At 37.4% G+C, this 16,178-nt stretch overlaps 1 protein-coding gene across 5 annotated transcripts in view; it reads right to left on the reverse strand.

Moving 5' to 3' along the window:
- Window positions 1-16,178, reverse strand: part of LHFPL2 (LHFPL tetraspan subfamily member 2) — a 119,733-nt gene that overhangs the window by 31,048 nt on the left and 72,507 nt on the right. The window contains exon 3 of one of the 5 annotated variants that reach the window (XM_050987044.1): window positions 898-1,026. The exons of the other annotated variants lie outside the window; for them this stretch is intronic. The gene's annotated coding sequence lies outside the window, so the exon portion shown is untranslated. The remainder of the gene's footprint in view (window positions 1-897; window positions 1,027-16,178) is intronic. 5 annotated transcript variants of the gene reach the window in all.

Raw genomic sequence — 16,178 nt, forward strand, 5'->3', positions numbered from 1 at the left:
ACAAACCATCAGAAAAATTCTAAAGCATTTAGCAGAGTCTTAGTCCTTTTACCTAGGATACGCCCACTAGCTTGTCTCCCAAATGCAGGCTGAAATGAAAAACTGCAGAAATTGTAGAGTAGCATTGCACTGAAACAAAATACTGCTTGCAGCATGTGCACACCCCAACTCTCTGTATTCCACAGACACTGTCTTGTATTCAGGAAGGCTTAAAACCAGTTGAAACTGCAAGAAAATATGCTGAAATAACAAGAATGCACATAGCTCCTTTACCCAGATGTAAAAAATCTTCTGTGAACTACATTTTGGCTTTTTATGACCTGTTACATCAAGATCATATACAAATGGTCTAGTTGCTTGGTTTGTAAACAAACAAACAAACATGACAGGTTAGGTTAGGTTAGATTAGACATGTATGTCAGAAACATAAAATTAGCACGCTGGTCACAGTCATACCCACTAAAACAATCTTCTCCCTTGTTTTCAAACTCATAGTTTTGTTTAAAGGTTGTTTTTGTTTTTTTTTCACAGGAAGCTATAAAAAGAAACAATAAGCAGAAAGTACTTAAACCACAAACAAATGCAAGGAAGAGATAAGGTGAAATACTAAAAATAAATCTGGAGCAGTTGCAAGCTGGTGAGGAAGCAAAGTAACAGTAAAACATCCATGTCTTTATGCAAATGCAGTTAAAAAGAAAATAAATAAATAGGAACCAGCTGGTGAGAGGAAGAGCATGGTGGAACAAAGCACACTACGGGAATGAAAACACAGGCTGTTATAATAACCTGTACAGGAAAGCAGCATGCATAAGAGAAGGTCAATGCAGTAATCTGAGACAATAACAGTGTGCTAAAATATTAAGAGGAATACTAGGAATGTTGGACATTCCACGGTACCTGTGTGGAGACTGACAGCTGGTTCATACTCCAAGAGCCTGACTGCTGACAGCCAACTCAGAAAGCCTGTGCCATTCCCCAAGAAAACCCAGCCGGACACCTCAGCAGCACCACCACTTCTTGACAGCACTGGAACAAAAACAGTTGGACTAACCTGGGGAAGGTCTGACACAAGAAGGTGTCCTTGCTCCTTACAGATTATTTTCAACACTCACCAGTACAAAAAGTGACATTACTAGAAGTCTAATAATACAAATGTTAAATGATTACATAGGAAAAGTGATACTGAATTCTACAAGAAGCTGTAAAAGAATGGCAAATAATTTAAATATGTGCTAAAGAATGGTCAATCACTGTTTAACGTTTGGAAACTTGGGGAATTTGTAAAAAGAAGTTTAATATAAAAGACTGAAATTTATCAAACAGCAGTAACATTTCTATACTGAAGAATGTAATGCTGGAGGGTAAAAAAATCAACGTATACTCAACTAAGACCAAGAAACAGGAAACCTCTAAACTCTTATAAGCAACTCCCTTAAATCCATAAAGAACATGAGATTATGGAAGTAAGTCTAACCTTTAAATGGACTGTTTCTTTAGAATGACATGCTAAACCCCAAAACTTAAATTACTATTCCTTTGGGAGCAGAAGACCAAGAAGGGTCTTCAAACAGGCACTGATCCCTCTGTACAATTTAAATTATATTTTGTCTCCTGAAAATACTATGAAAAAATGCACAGAAGAATGCTGCCGAAGACAACTTGAGTTACACTAAATATGGATATATCATCCCATTTTCAAAGTCCAAATAATCCAGTTTCCTAAGGGTAGGCTACCATTCTAAATGAGGGATCACAGCCTTCAAGAGCTCTAGACAGCTGCTAAGATTAACAGAAGCTTCCCATCACTCTGCAGAGTCATGTCCTGAAGATCATGATGAGCAAATACTAACATTGCTCAGAAAGCTGGAATTAACCTAAGCTTGTTTGAAACCATCAAAAAACAAGTGTCTAGCAACACTGACAAAAATAATGTTGACTTGTCCATTCCCTCATTTGCTTTCTAAGACAGCAGAGGAAAAAAAACCATTCATTTAGGTTTGTTGGCAGTGTACTTATGTACATTTATCACTCACGAGTAAGCAATTCCTTTATAAGACAAATGAAGGATGCAAACAACTAACAGAGAAAACCTTGATTTGCCTTTTTTCCCTCCTTGTCTTGGTAGACATAGATTGCATTTGCATTAATAGTTAAAAACTGGGGATACCACACATTTTTCAAAAGCACATGATTTTAAGAATATACTATACCTTGGTTGATTAAGTGAGGTAGCATACAAAGAACATAATTTTTAAAAATTTATATTTAATTTGATAAAACTAGCATTAGCATAGAGCAGATTTTTAAGTCTGACAATACTAAAACACATCTAAATTAATTCAAAGTAATTCTCCACCACTGTTTTGCAGGGAAGAACTGTTATTCCAATACGCATAAACTGTTATGGATGCCATCAAACTGATGCTCTGTAAAAACTAGACAGAGAGAAAAAATGGAATACATCCCACCCACCTTTTCTCCCTGCCATGAAAACAAGAAATTTAGGCCCATTTTTTTCCAACAACAAAATTCAGGCAATGCTTTCTGAGGTGGAGTGATGGGGATGTGTATTTTGTTTTACTTTGAAAAAAGTTGTTAGATATATTCTGCAGATGCAAAGATATATTCATGCATAATATTATTTACCTCCTAGTTAAAATTGTGACTTAAAGCACAAAACAAATACAGACTATGATACTGATCTCTGAGTTGGTAAAATGCTTTCGTGTACCCACCAGAATATTAAGATACAAATCCCTCTGGTTAGTGACATTGTCTGAACTCAGTTCCCAGAAGACACCAATACAGAACACCAAGGCTATAGACATATCAGACTTCTCAACTACAGTGAAGCTTTTGAAACAGTTAATAAGTTTGCATAGATTTTTTTTTTTCCTCCAGCAGAGAAAGATTTCACAGGATACTGTAAATGTTCAGGATAATTTAAAAATTGTCATTTAATTGCCAACAGTTTATGAACTCATCATTTCCATGAGGCTTGCCTTGCTATTTGATCACAGGAGTAAAAACTTCTTTGGACACAAAATGCACCTCTACAACTGTAATCTTAGAAACTAAATAACAAAGTGACTCAGTTACTATGTTTTCACTTAGATCGGCTGGTATTCAGGAAGTGAGACTCCGATTACTAATCATCTGAGAGAGCCCTTGAAATGATGAGTGACCTTTTAAAAGTTCTGAAGAATAAACATGCAACATGAAATCACTGGGAAACAGCTTCTTAAAGAAAACAGGTAATGGAGAAACTTAGTTGAGAATGAATGCTTATCTGACACATCCTGATTTCAATGTTTTGAACCCAACAAGGCTGAGCACCAGCCCTCTACAGAAAGCAGGGCTGCTTGTTCTTCCTCTTAATTAAAACCCATAGTTAGATTTTATTCACATTCCCCATATATGCTGTTAGCACTAGAAGACTACTCATGTCACAAAAATTCTTATGCTGTGTTGCCATATTTTGAGCTCAGACAGTAGTTTACACTAAGTCCACCAAACTATCAGAAAATCCAAATAGGGGTTTTCCAAAACTGCATTTGGAAAAGACAGTAAAAAAAACCAAAGTATGCTAAAACTAAATAAATCAAAGGTAACCCCTACAACCTTTCACTGTATGCAGACATGATCTTTAGTAGAGAAATTCAAGAGGCATTCATGTAGAGGAATTCAATTTATTGAAATAGAAGTCAGTAATTGGATCTGCCTAGAGTAATTTCATATCATAAACACAATGAACTTGAAGCCTTGGTGTATATCAAGGGCTATGAATTAACTAACACCAGTGAGATTAACTGAGGAAAAGGAAAAGGGCTAATAAGACACTGATGCGCTTTGAAACAGCTATGCTGCTTTCTCAGCTACAAATAGTATATAAGAAGCAGATAATCTTTTGCTATATCTCAAGAATGTATGTATGTGCTCAGATGTGCAGAGAACTGCAGACAGAGAGATCTGGAATGTTTCTGGCAATGGGAAAAAAAAAAGAGGTGGGAATGGGGTGGGAAGGGGGGACTTAAAGGGAGATAGGATCAGAATGAACCCTACATCAAAACTATTCCATTTTCTCCCTGTCTGAAAGGGGATGGTGAATGAAGTTTTATTTTTATTTTTTAAAAACAATTGAAGCATCCAGGAATCTGTACATAGCAGAATTCAAATATTTCCTAAAAGTACAACACAAACTAGCAAGAAATCAAAAAAGACAACATCCAATCAGGGTAAGTAGCAAGAAAGAGAAGTATATAAATACAGACTGAAGAAAAGCTAGCAGTACAAGCTAGAAAAGGAAGTGAATGTAAAATGGGTCACAACTGAGTAGGAGTCAAAAGAATGACAAGAGGACAAAAGCAAAACTAAAATGTTCTAATTCAGAGATGTGTTAGTACTCCCATCAAAACACAAGAAAGCAGTAATTACATGCACTTTCAAAGCATCTGGCCTCTTGCTTAACATTTCAGCAAAATACACAGAGATGGCAAGAGAGATCAATGGCCAGAGGTCTTAAAAATGTGGAGGGAAGATAGAAGAAGCCTTGATTCATACGGAAGCGTAGATGTGATAGTAACTGAAGTGATATTGCTCGGACCCTAGAAACAGAGTTCTGGTTCACAATCAGCCCATTAACCTACCATATATTAATGTTTTGTCCAACAAACAATTTTAATCTTAAACACAAAACAGAAGCCTATATGGGTAGTTGAAAAAACAACTGCAGTACTGAATAGAGCTATAAGAAAACATAATGGAACAGAAAAAAATCTGTGTAGGGTTACCATTTAAAAAAAAAATCTGTATAAAGATTTTCTCTACCTTTCTTCCAGTTTCAAGTTTCAGCAAGAGCTATGAAAGCAGCTGTGGCTGGGATAAGTTTGAATGGCTGGACAGAAATGTGGTAAGAATTTCAGGGTGAACTGAAAAGAGCTTTCTTTTACAGTGCAATCAGTCAAACCTGAGATTCATGCCCTTCACATGGCCACTCTATAAATTACAGGACAATAAATCAACCAAATCAAAACAGGATGTGCAGGGCAGTTGCTGTGTTTCTCGAACACCTCCTCTGGGATGCAGATGCAAGACACCCAAGGGGGTTTGCAGTAACTTCCAGCAGGTGATGCATATGCTCAAAATGGTCCAGAAATAATTATAAACTAGATCCCATAATAGAATCTTCTGCTTGTCTTCCTGTCGACTTTTGCAGTGTGCTGCAGAAACCTGCAAGAATGCCATCACAATCTAAGGTTATTTTTTCCTCAAGTTTTAGTTATGTTAGCCCAGGGCCTCTCCATATTCCCTTTGGTAACAGCTAAGGTTGCATAAAGTAACTTTGTAAGTGCTAGAAAAATGTTCAATTGACACAGTTGTTTGATGGAGAATTTTAAGTTGGGTCAGGGCATCCCCTTACAGGAAAGCGGAATGAAAGTTGTTGCAGTTCGGGCTCAGACTCCATCACGGGTTCCCTTTATTCACCAAAATATAAGTTCTGCCTTAGTACAGATTGTTCAACACTTTCCACTCTTAAAATGTATTATCATTGCTTACAACTTTGCCAAAACAGCAATTTGGGCTAAAACTTTCCACACCAGATGCCTGCCTGAGGCTGAATTTTTTTGCACAAGTTTCAGCCAAACAATTTAGATGTTCTAGAAAATGAAGATGTGTTTTCCAGTATTAAACGCATTTGGTGATCTTTTCTTCAAGAAAGAAAGCTTTGTAAGAGTAGATAAACTCTTTTACTCCATAAGATGGTTCACTACACTGAGGGGTGCACATCTATCCTGATTTGGCAGCTGGAAGCCTTTTGTAAGCTTGCCCAGTGACTCAAACCTCCATAGTCTGCATCCGCACTTTGTACACCTTTCAGTCAAGCTGGAGTCCTGATGAGACCAGCAGAGCAGTCACTCTCCCTGAGGGACAACAGATGATTTCAATCAGCTGTGGACCATGTCAGATCAGAGCTGAAATCAAAGCTCAATTCAGAGCACACTTTTCCTCCTGCCAGTGACTGAGCTATTCAAAGGGCCAAGCTGGGGGGCTGCTTAAGAAGGAAACAGTGAAAGAGCTTTGAAAACTAAACCCAAAAAAACAACCGACCAAGCACACACACACACACACACACACACAAAACAAACAAACAAAAAAAACCCCACAAAAACCACAACAACAACCACACCATATCTGGGAGCTGGGTGGGCTGAAGTAATGAAGTGAGCTGGAAGAAGACAGAGAATCTGGATCAGTGAGAGACCTCACTAATGAAGAAACAGTTGAGGTCTCTCCAGGAGGCAACCCAACCAACTTAACCAACTTACTCAGGGATAGCAAATGGGTGTTAACAGTAACAGATGAAAAGCACCTAGAAGTGTACAGAATTTATTTTGCACAAGTACCCTCAAATCTGTCATTTCTTTACATTTTAAAATTCTGCATGACAGCATTCTCAAAAGTCCCTTGTTCTGCATCACTGCTCTACAATGTCCACACACACGTTTTGAAGAGTGGAATTAGATGCTACAGCAGAGCCAGCCAAGCAGGGACTCCTGGGAGACCAAACATAATCCATTTCCTCCTATTCCTGGACAAACTTTCCTCATTCCTTTTACCATTCTGGTAACCACTGTATTCCTCCATGAGGTGACTGAATCTGACAAGCCAGAAAAAAGTTAATCCAGAAGAGAAGGGTAGGAAAGAAAACCAGGAAGGAAGCACACAGGCATTTTCTCAGTGTGCAAGTTGAACTGGCTCCCAATGAAGATGAAAAGCACCCCACCGGGCAGTAGGAAGGCAGCAGAACCACACCCCAGGGAGCACGAGGGAGAAAAAGAAAGGCCTCTCCCTTCTTGTCAGATAAAGGCCTTCACCATGAGAAGTTGAAGGACGTTATTACAAAAGTTACAGTGTGACATAACAATTGTTTAAATCTCCCCATTGAATGGGGCCCCTAGAAAAAGAAGCTCCTTCCAGAAAACATGTCAAAACGACTGATATTTCTTCATTAAGAGTCACAAGCCAAGTCACATGCTGGAATTATTTCACTTTTGCAATGCTTCAATGATTCACTGGCTGCTGTGCAGTATATTACCCATGGAGAACGCGTCTTCATTGTTTAGCTCATATCTATGTGGTTAGAAAACAATATAGTCTTATGCAGTCACTCTTATTTTTCTGTAGTTCAGTCACACTGGTCCAATTGCATCCAGGGGTTGCCCACCCACTTCCAGATTAAAACTAGAAAAATAATTCTTCTGTTTTCATTAAAAGTTCTTCCTCCTTTACCCACATGACAACTGTACCCATACTCAAACAATACACTCCAGACAAGTTCTGAAGAGTTCTCTTTCTATTCTTCATACATAACAGCCCACTGATCCCATTACAACACCAAATCCTGGCAATCCTTGCAGTTAAAATAAATAAATAAGCCCTTAAACCCACCTCAAGAAAGGGATGGGGTGATCCAGCTCCCAGCTGCAGCACTTGTGTTTGAAAATTACAGCGGCGAGTGGCCTGAGGAGCAGCACTTCTGCCCCTGCACTAAACAGCCCAGCCTTTGGCTCCGACACTGAGCAGGTGGGCTGCTGTGACCAACATGAGTCACACAAGAAGCCTGTGGTCCCCCAGATACCTGTCAGAGAGTGCTAGGCAAGACCCCCTCCAGAGTTTCAGAGAGACCTAGGAAGAACAGCTTTCTTCATAAGCTAGGAGCAAGGATGCTAATTGTAATTGTGAAGCTGCTGATTATCCTGAGCGTGCAGAAAGACGCGCACGACTTAGCTTTCCAAATGATTCCCTGCAGATCAATCCTTACTGCACAGACAGACTAATCTGGCTGTAGCCTCTCCCTGCCCCACAGTCCTCTGGACAGAGCTGGGTCTGCATCACAGATCTGCAGCATTAAGTCTTCTGAAGCAGGGAAGGGCTTGCCACAAGATTCTCCAGCTACAGACCAGCATCATTCATCACACCAGCTGACAGATTAGACTTGTGTGCTTGGGAAAAAAGGGAAAAGCAACAAAAACCCCACCACACACTCAGCAGTCTGCAGCAAGAATCAAAGATTATTGCATCACATTCTTGTGCTGTATTCAGGGCTTTTTTGGCCTGAGCTTTCTTCCTGACATCATCTACCATGACTATCCTCCAAGTTCTGTTTCAGAGCTCATTTCCTCATGGGAGCTTAACAGAACTACAACTACACATGCACATTAAAAAAACTAAATATGCACACACTGTCCAAGTAAGCTCTCAAAGAACAAACTTCCAGTCCATTTGCTTATCTAGTACCAGCAACCTACCTTTTTCCAGCCTGTTGTTCTTATCTTCAATATACTGATTTTATTGCAGGATGCTTTTGAAATCAGGACATCAGATATGACTTTTCCTTTTATAGGATTAGTGACAGGAGGCCTCTGGTGGAGGCTTTCTGGGCTTCTGGAAGGTGGAATATATTTTTTGAGAAACTCCATCTCTTTCCAGACTGTCAAGTGCTCAGTACTTTTAATATTACATGCTTAATTGAAAACACCTTTACACTCACTCATGTGAGTTGGGTATATTAACCCTGAACACAAAATATGTCCTCTCAGAGTTTTAAATAATCAATGTTAACATTTATATTTAAACATCCCAACTGCAATAAATATTTAGTTTAAAAATTGTTGCAAGTGTGTATCACATAGAAAAACAAAGTACATCTGTACTATAGATATCTATAAGGACACACAGTAAAGAAAGCTACAAGACTCAGATTCCACCAAATAATAAGTATGTTAATAAATTTGTATTAAAAAAATAATAATCACATTTTCCTTTTTCCCTTCAGGAAGAGTGGATACTAACTTCAGTAATTTGGTTTTCAGATAACAGACAAGAAAGAATTTCTCTGAGAGAGATGAAAGGATTTAGGTAACACTGTATATACAATTAGAATTCCCAAATGTGTGTATCACTGGCAGTTCCTGCGGGTGCTGGGGAAAGATTAGGCTTGATTAAACTGTGCAAGTTTATTTATAAACTCAGTTGTGAAACACACAATAAAAATCTGTTTGAGACAAAACTCAATTTATTTGTGAAACATCTGAATTAAGTTTCCCAGTTATTTTCAAACTAAAATTCCATTCTGTTAATGTGAGCTGAGAAAGAAAAGAAGTCCCTTGAAAGCGTTAGATGCAGAAATAAGGGGAAGAAAAAAACAACTTCAGTTCAAGATTTCAGTGTAGATATTTTACTGCCTATTTGGACAACACAGATTTCAGATGTGTTTGTCTCATGGTTCCACTTCCACACAGTAATGATCAATTCAGTTCAACTGCCATTTATTTCAACAGTAATTACTCATTAGCAGCTGTATTTTGTCAAGACAAGATTTTGCTATTGTGAAAATATTTTCTGGGTAGTCTGGATGTCCTACCATATTCTAAACCATATGTCCTGAAGGCTAATTCAAAAATTTAAACTCTAAGGAGAAAACTTCTCAGCAACATATTTCAACAAAGAAACTGGAGGTCAGAGAGGGAAGGACACGTAAGTTTAGCAGAAGGTTCCTTTTGGTCTATGCTTTTCTTGAGAAATGTCCAGGTCAATCAGACAAACAAGTATTCCTATTCTTAATAGGGAAAATTAAGGTACTCATTATTGACAAAAGAGGTTACAAACCAAATCTAATAATACTGAATATAGATTTGAAATTTGTGTAAGAGTTTACAGCCAATCTTGAAGAAGATAAATAAAGACAATCTTGTATTTAACTTGTTCAACCCACTTCCCACAATACTTTATAGGGAGGAGCACATTCAGCCATATTTTAGATCTCAAACCTTTCAGAGAAGTATCTGACATGTATTTGGGTTTAACCCACTTATTACACCATGCTGCTGAGAGAAGAAAGTAGATTCTGTTCCTAAAAGAGTTCATACAGTCCAAAAGCAAGCACTTCTTTTCAGGAACTTGGATTTAGATGCATTACACATGATCTTCAGAATGAAGGTAGAAGAATAGCAAGCTTTTGCTGCTAACTTGGCATGTGAGAACAACAAAAACCCCAAAACAATTAAAATTGCAAGTCAGAGCATGAAATATTCCCTTCTTTGATTTTTTTTTTTTTTGTATTGTCTTGGTTTGTCTAGGCTTTGGAAATGTCCTACATTGCTTGTGTGCCAGAGAAATTGCACTTGTTTATGTGAAATACACTGCTGAGTTAGCCTTCACCCCTCAGGTCTAATCATAAATTATACTGCCAGGCAGATTTTGTAAAAGGTTTTAGCACTGACTTAGCCATGGAGATTGAAAATAGAATACCAAAATGGCAAAAAAACAGTTATTGATGGAATATTCTCTTACCTAAGCCACATGTTAAAGCTCTCTACACAAATCCTGTTTTAGTCACCTAGGCAAATGACAAAACTCAGCCCTTCAGGGCTTTTCACGGTGTAACAGAGGCTGAAGAATTGAATTAACAAAGAAACCTTGAAAGCAATAAAGGGGCTTGCATAGGGTAGAGCTAACTGCCAAGAAGTGTGCATAGCAAATGCCAACAGGGGAAATGCTCTGAGGTGGGCTAAGCTGCCATTTGATGTCCAAAGTCCTAGGTTATTCCATTAGCTTGCCCAAACAGAGTAAGATCATAAGTGAAACTCAAAGTTTTTACAGTTTATTTGGGATATTTTCTCAGCCAGCCACCTCATTCTTCTTAAAAGAAGCCTCTGACAGTAAAGAAAGTAAAACATCATTCTTTCATTTTTGTAATGCAAACATTATTCACATAGTAGACTATAAGAATATGCTTCTTTTTAAATTCTCTTTACTTACATAATAAATATACAAATGTGCCTGGGCTTTGTGTCCATAGCAATTAATCCCAGTCTTGCAGGATTAAAGATACTGGGGTGGGCTACTTAAAAAAAACCCAAAACACAAACAACCCTTTTGAGAGAAAAAGGGCTTTTTTGCTATGAGGAGCTCTGCAAGTTGAATTTCAATGCTTCTAACACCCGCTTGCTGAAAAACACCATTCACAAAGCTGAAAACAATCCATTATTCTTCAACTGCAGCCTTCAGCTAGAGCTGACAAATGTTTGAAACAAGTCTGAAAATAATATTCAAAATGTATCCAATTCTAAGAGTACTGCACTACTGTATTAGAACATACAGAGAAAATATGCTCTCCAATCTCACAGATTTAAAAGAAAAGCACAGATGAAAAATATGTACAGAAGTTGGAAAAAAATTTCTTCTCTAGTGTAGTAAATTGTATTCAGCTATGAGACACCTTACTAACTGAAAATAACCTTTTGATGACCTTTAGCTCATTAATTCACTCTGTTGGTAACTGTCCTTTCAAAAAAAAAAAAAAAAATTAAGCTTCTCAGGTGTAGGTTGAATTGATTTTCCTGTTCTGTTTCATTGTCATTTTAATTCAGACTTCTCAGTTTCTGTCTATCTTTTTCTATAGAGTTAATGCAATATTTGGCAAAGAAAAAAGGAAAGATACTTGTATTTACCTCTCCCTCCCACATCACTCACCTCTCCGCCATGAAGTGCAACCTACAGTCTCTCCATTTGTCACTGTCATTGCTATTATCCTAAGAGCAAGGGAAAACTTTTTATATCTTTTAATACAATCTTTTGGCAAGTCAAAGATAAGTCCTTACACAAAAAGCTGATGCCTGAAGTCAGATTTCTGTTTTAAGTAGGAAGCTTCTATTTAAATAGGAAGAATGAAAGCCTAATTTAAATTTTCCTTACGCTGTTTCACGGGTTGATGAAAATGGCATTTAAAGTCCAGAAGTCAGTCCTGACAAAAGGAAGAGATTTGCCATGCTCATCAAAGGTTTAAATTGCCTCCTTCAATAGCTAGCATGAGAACATTTTAACAAATAATTAAAGCAGAATAATGCAGATCCAGTTCAGAGGTCCTTAAAAAAACAAGACCAGACAAGTTATCATACTCTTCTGTAGGGGTGTATTTGACCTTGGTCTACCAGTATAATCATAAAATGGACCACTGAACCACAATGGTAGCCAGACAAAGCAAGAATTTCATGTGTTGCCAGTCCATGCTCTTAACGCTTTGTGTCACAGATAACCCATCTGTCTCATTGTCAACACATCTCTAGGAAGAAACAAACTTGCACTGCACTATCTTCCTCTTTCAAAGAGATCCTGCATTAACTTCTAGAAAATTAGCAATAAACTTCCTCAATCCCTACCCAAAGGTGTCAACTCTTTCTAATCATCTACCTTATCCTCCAGACAAAAGCTCTGCTGCTACTGGCAGACCTGACCTTTTGCAAAACTCAGCTCATGAATGCTGTCAGACTGGAGCAGCGGCAGAAGCTCACCCTGTCACTCAGCCTGCCTGTCCTGCTGGTTGTTCTTCCCTACCACTGTTGAAATTCATACATTTAACTACAAATAAAAGAAGCAAATGTGTCCATTTTGGATGCCATTGGAAAAACAACGGAAAATTATGACAAACTAACGAGGTAAACAAGACAAATTGAGGAAACGTTATGCCTTATCTGAAGATGGGAGAACGCATCTGAAAACAGAAAAAAACCAGAAAGCAGTGAAAACAGAAAGCATTCAAGTGAATGAAATACTGGAAAGATATTAATGGCTTGAAAATGATCATGAAGATAGCATATGTAATGATCTAGCCTTACAAAATTTTCAATTTTTTTTTTAACAAAGATAATCACTGTGATTCTATGTTTGGGACTCATAACCTTACTGAATAATGTTCTGTGTAATTGTTTTTCTCTTGTGCAAATATTTACATTGTATTAGTGGAAGAGAAATCCATACTCTTCCATCCCTGGCTTAAGGCATCACCACCAAGTTACACAAGAAGTCATGGCTAACTGGAAACAGCTGCTAAGCCACTTGCATCTCTGTTGTTTTATAATACCCACCAGTAACACAGAGGGATCACATCTTACATCTGCTTCTCTTCACTTCCACATCAAAGTCTTAATAGATAGATTGTAAGAGAAGTTGTCGTTGAAGCTAGGTCTTGAGGAGAGGCACAGAGAGTTGTGCTGCAGCTGCTGCAGATGTTTCTCTGTATGTTTACTAATAGCTGCCTGCTGAGTTTTAACATATTTGGAGCCAGGATTTCCAGATGTCTCCTCCAAAATTAATACAATCGACCAGGAAGTTTACAGAAATAAGATGATCTAAAAACTTCTCTCTTCTCACAATTTTATTTCTGATTTCTGCAGAGGAACTCTACTCCACAAAACAGATTTGCTGGCCAAACATAAGTATGCACAACAACAGCATACCAAATAAAAGTGCTGCAGAAGATCCCAGATGATACATCACCACTTTTATGTACCAGAGACAGTCCTTGATGCTCAGCAGCAGCGGTCAAGCCACTGCATTGCCTCTTCCACGTGCTGTTCACATGTTATCAGCACACCAAAACAGAAGCTAAGTGCTTGGCCTGACATGGATGCCTATCTCCTCTGAGGAGACATTATCCATAAAGTCTGACAGTATAAATGAAATACAAACTCAATACACTAAAATCTAATGGAAATTCACACCAGCATAAACTTTGACAAAATTTTTCTGTCCATCCTATCCTACACTGCCCTCAAGCAAACTAATCTAGCTTGTTTTCCAAATAAGTTATTTAAACAAGAAAGAGAAACCAAGATATGATTCACCGCCCCAAACTTTCGAGCCATGTTTTATTATAAAATGAATCCCTGCCAAGTCCCTTTATCAAATTTATCAAATATTTTCCCACTCCTATTGAAGAATTAATGTGCAGCCACTCATTCTTTAAAAAAAAAAATTAAAATAAAACCAAACAAAAGAGACTGTACTGAGGAATCCAGCTTCATATGCTGCATCTTATTAAACGACTCAAACTGTCTTCAGCCAGCAACCCACAACAGCCTGATTATGATACAATAGGCACTTATATTTCAGTGAAAATTTTGCGCACACAAAACAGGTGTGTGTATTTACAGACTTTACCTCCTGCCAGAAATTTTTCTTTAAACAAAGAACGACCACTTTTCCTAACAGAATCAACATTTCTAAAGCCCCAAAAAACCTAGCTGCAATTAGACAATATAAATCAAACAACAGTAATGAAACATACAGATGACCCAATTTTCTAACAACAAAGCAAGAAGTTTTTTTCAAAGTATTTTAGTGATTTTTAGCATTAATATGCCATTTTTGTCCGTCAGGCAGTTATTGTCCCTTCCTGGAAAATTTTTTTTATTCTGCACCAGGAGGAAAAAAATGCCCCCAAACTGAAAACCTACCAAAAAGTATGTAAAACAAAGAAAAACAACCAAGGAAACACTTATGCACTACAGCTAAAGGACATAGTCTATATATCTATCGAACTTTTCTTCATCACAAGAGATAATTACATCAAACACAGATAAGACTTTTAAAATCTTTACTCAGTATGAGTGAACAAGGACACAACTCAAGACTTCTGGATGAAAAGTGTCCAGCTTTGTTTCCAGTTTCAGAGCAAACTAATCTCTCTAGTTTGTGCTAACAATTCCATTCTTGTCAAAGTCTGTAATACAGACATGTGAAAAACACTGACTTAATGAAGTTTCAGGTTTTAAGAAAGTTCACAGAAAATTCTTCATCAGCTCGTTATCAGGCAGCATCAGCTGGCAAATGGCAAGTTGAAACAATTGCAAACTATTCTGGAGAACACTAAGTTAGAAAGAGATTTGATAAAAGCACATTTCAAAACAGTCTTGGCCCAATATCCTTTTCCAAACAAGCATAGTGTATACTTGTTATTGACCAACATTCAAACTGTTGCTATAGGAGCTTATCCATCAGCCTCCCATCTGCTCTGCATCTCTATTTTCTTTCCCTTTTTGAGCTAAAAGTCATTTTGAAAATGTGAGGAGGATTGCAGTAAGAATTTTGAATCTGAGAACATCAGACTCTGCAAAGAACTAGTGTTTTCTTATTAACCCTGGATAAGAAAAAACAACAAAACCATCACTCACTTTCAGGAAGAACATCTTATAACTTACAGATCAAACTTCACTGTGCCCATTTCAGTTGTACATGACTACGACCAAAATGGTTGCACTCACTAAAGGTACACTAGCACGCTATCTTTAGATTGGTCTTTCAGACCTAAAGTCATTGTTTGAATACCAATTATTTTTATAACATGTAAATGTCAGTTTAGAACAAGAAAGAACTGTATGAAGCAACTCTGCATTTCAAAGGTGGCAGCTATGGGTAAACAAAATACTGTGCTAGAATACTGCAGTGACAGAAGCTACATAATTTATAGTTTCTACAACACTGCAAACTCTGGAGTGAAAAGAAGCAGAAAAGTTAAGCAGTATGGAATGCTTTTCTCTGAATATAGCTGAAGGAAAGCTTTATAGTCAGCAAAGAAAGGACTGGAATCTACTCTTGATTCACTAACAGTCAATATAAGCATACAGCTTACCAAACGTCTGCATGATTTCGAAAAATTTTGAGATTTTCTTTTTTCCTTCTGTAAAACTATAGCTCCCCTTAGCCTTTTCTACTTTAGAAAGGAAAATTCACCTATCAAGAATTGGTAGCTCTGTTCAGCTAAAACTAACAGATATAACTACTATCCAGTAGTAAGTAACACTAATGTTAACAGTTAAGAACTAAAGGTACTAATAATGATCTGGGACAATGCCTCTTATTTTATGAAAATTATAAAGCCAGTATGTTAATCAGTATAGCTGCTGTCAACCCTTATTGTGTTAGCCATCATGCACAAGCCAGCAAAATGCTTTAGCAGTTGGAAAACTCTGTCTAGATCTTTATCAACAGTTGATCAGAATAATAAGATCACAAAGACTTGTGCATCCATTTATTTAAAATAATATGTTCCTTACTGCAGCATGTACTTTATCACACTTCAGCAAACCAACTCCATTCCTTCACTGTTTAAATAACTTTTCCACGGCAAAACCTTCTATTTTGTTATGATAAATGTATATCAAATGATATATGTTTTACTCAACAGACTTTTTTTCTAGACTGTATCACAGAAATACCAGACTGTTAATGCCTTCAGAGACAGAGTTCAGTCTGACTAGATCTTTTTCTTGATTCTCAAATTGAAGAATTTAAACAAATTAAGCTGTGACTTGCAATTTATAAATTAAAAAGTAGGA

The sequence above is a fragment of the Serinus canaria genome, chromosome Z (genome assembly GCF_022539315.1).
Source record: "Serinus canaria isolate serCan28SL12 chromosome Z, serCan2020, whole genome shotgun sequence".
Lineage (NCBI taxonomy): Eukaryota > Metazoa > Chordata > Aves > Passeriformes > Fringillidae > Serinus > Serinus canaria.